Here is a 3,186-nt window from a genome sequence, read left to right as displayed (position 1 = left end):
GCTGGTTTTTTTGATCATAAAATGGTTGTGCACGATTGTCATACACCTTGTATCAAGCATGCCATGTGGTATCTCCTGGAATGCATCGCACTTGTTTGATAAACTTTGACCAACGCTAAGAGGACAGAAAAACCAAGCTATAGGTTTAGACAGGTGCTTCCGTTGGGGAAAGTTTTGTGAGGTAAATCAAGATCTCCTGGAACGTTGAATTATGAAAGAGTAGAGTTTGTGCAAATGTTATATGTTGGAGCGACGCATCTTGGGGCCAATCCCCGAGGTGTAGGAGAGTCACAGTGGAGCCACGGCAATCAGCCGAGAGGTGCTTCCCTATGTGTGTATTACGAGGCACTATACCTATATGTTATGGGATCTCCTTCTGAGGAGAAGGGAAGGTGAACGTTGGACTACATATTGGATACAAACGAAAAATCGTCATAAGCATTTAGTGCAAAGTGACTTTTAGATGCTCCTGGCCCGCGAGGCCATGTGGTGGGGTTGTCTATTGTATGCATGAGGTCTGACTAGTGCCATAGCCAGTGTCGGCCCATGTTAGGTCCCATCAATAAGTATGGACTTTGTTATTTGATTACATAATGTTGCTGCTATTGGATATGATTCCATCATGGTAGTGGTTGATAGATTGACAAAATTTGCACACTGATCCCAATCAAGAAAACCTATAAGTCATTTGACATTTCTCGAATCTTTATCAAAGAAGTATTTAGGTTACAAGGATTGCCAAAGAGCATAATTAATGACCGAGACTCCAAGTTCACCTCTAAGTTTTGGACTTGCCTATTCCAAGCAATTGGTATGTAGCTATGCTTCAGTACTGCTTATCATCCTCAAACTCATGGCCAAACTGAGAGGGTGAACCAGACCATTGAAGATATGTTGAGATATTTGCAATCACACCTAATGTAGCCTCTTTGTATGAGGCAATTTGGGCTTAGGACATGCAGGTAGACTAAATCCCGCATGCATAGAGATGGAAACTGCTACCCATCCAACAACTATAAAGCATTATACTTGACTACCACTTTTTCATATATGAATGCAATATCATGACACTTTTCCATCTCAGTTAGTGACTTGGTCATTGTCAGTCTCAACTCAAGATTGTGTTTATGAGTCCAAGCTTTCATCTTGGAACCTAATTCACTTGAGTAACAGTCGAGTCTTCAGTCTATGTCATCATGAACTTAATCTTCATCTTCCATCCGCCATAGCCATGCTCTAGATTTGCATCTTTCACATGGTATTAGAGCACAGCTGAGCATGGCTTAGCATGTCTTAGGTCTTCTCTTTGCTCTTTCAGCTCCTCTTCATCTTTGGACAGCTCAGGATTGGTGTATGACTCCATTTCCAACTTCATCCTCACTTTGCCCTCGTGTCTGCCATAGCCAGAAAGTACCCAACTCATTTGGAGCTTCTTGATCTACTCCTATAGCCCATATTTCCCCACGCTTCCTTCTCGAGAAACTTTCCTCTACTTCTGGTGCAACTTCTTGTCACATTAGAGCCCAAAATTGGTAAATCCTAGCTCTAGTATTGCACAAATTGAAAGTCGTTGCCCATTCTGTGCCATATTCTAGTCGTACAGTTTGTGCTACCTCTACGTGTTGTGACCTGGTCGTGTCCATAGGGCAACTGAAGCTCATTACCCAAGCTTCCTTCCCATCAAGTCTTGTGCAAAATGGTTACGTTCATGAACTACACGAGCTGAAAAACCAGGCTACTCCCTACAAACCCTAAAGGGCAGCCATAGCCCTTTAGCTCAAATCCCATAAGCCTATTCAATTTCTCATTCCTTTGGGCTCAACCAACAATTTGCAACTCTGATATACTTGCTGCCTCATTCAAATCTGGGAAGTGAGAAATCAAAGCTCAAGAATCAACATCAAGTGCTTGACTTACATAATATCTCTTGATAGTACTAGTCTAGTGCTTGTTGGCACTCATGGTTTTTTAACACATTCAAGATCATCTAGATTGCTGGTTATTCTTAGTCATTAGAAGCTAATTCCTGGTCATACTAATGCCAAACATGAAGGTCTTTAAGTGGATGCTTCTCATGAAGAGTAGCATTACTCTTGCTCCTCATTTCAATTACATAGAATATGTTTTTACTCTACCTACAGGAGGAAATGGAGCTTCTCACACTCAAGTGCAATCAATGATTCCATCTAAAGATTTTGAAGACACTCTAGCTACCTTGGTCAATAAAGAAGAAGACTAGGAGAACCTAGAAAAAGAGGACCAAAAGATCAAAGCGGTGGACACTAAAGCTATAAGCAAAGTGAAGAACAAGTACAAGATCAAAAAGAGCAAGCTGGACAACACCAACAAGAAGACCTACAATAAATTGAAGATCTATGCGAAAAGAAATGTTGAAAACTGCAAGGGCTTGCCGATCCTTGACCCAATTTTTTACTAGAAATTTTTAGCCTTGTATTGCCTAGATCTAATGCTCCAGTCATAAGCTTGTAAACTCCTCATGTAGCCTTGTACTATAGCCTTTATACACTTTGTGAGGCCCCTATTACAGCATCTGGATGACCATCATGTTTGTGATACTCACACTTAGCCTTTTTTTGCGACAGCCTCTAGTGTTTTGCCATGTTTATGGTGTGCCCACACTTTGTAGATGTTGCTCTCACTAAAGTGATGGGACCTAAAATGGGCCGCCACGGGCTATGGCACTAGCCAGACTTCATGCACACAATAGATAACCCCACTGCATGGCCTCGCGGGCCAAGAGTGACTGTAATACACTGATGTATACTAGATAGACTTAATTATGTGTTTGTAGTTGATATGTGGTCCAATGTTTACCTTCCCTTCTCCTCAGAGGGAGACTCCATAACATATAGGCATAGTGCCTTGTAGCACAAACATAAGGAAGCACCTCCCGGCTGATTGCCGCGGCTCCACTGCAACTCTCCTACACCTCGGGGATTGGCCCCAGGATACGTCACTCCAATATAAAGTACACACGATATTAACTCCACTCTTCCATTTTGAACGTATTCCAAGAGATACTATGTGTCCTTACCAAATAATTCCCAAAAAAAAAAACCCATCGACTAGCCTACAGCTTAGGTTGTCTCACACACTCTTAAGCATAGGTCATCATAACAAAAAATAGGTGCTATGCATCCAATTCTTCATATTCCGATACCATGG

Source organism: Lygodium microphyllum, chromosome 26 (genome assembly GCF_053477565.2).
Source record: "Lygodium microphyllum isolate KBCC chromosome 26, Lygodium_microphyllum_v1.1.10, whole genome shotgun sequence".
Lineage (NCBI taxonomy): Eukaryota > Viridiplantae > Streptophyta > Polypodiopsida > Schizaeales > Lygodiaceae > Lygodium > Lygodium microphyllum.
This window is presented reverse-complemented; position numbering follows the sequence as displayed.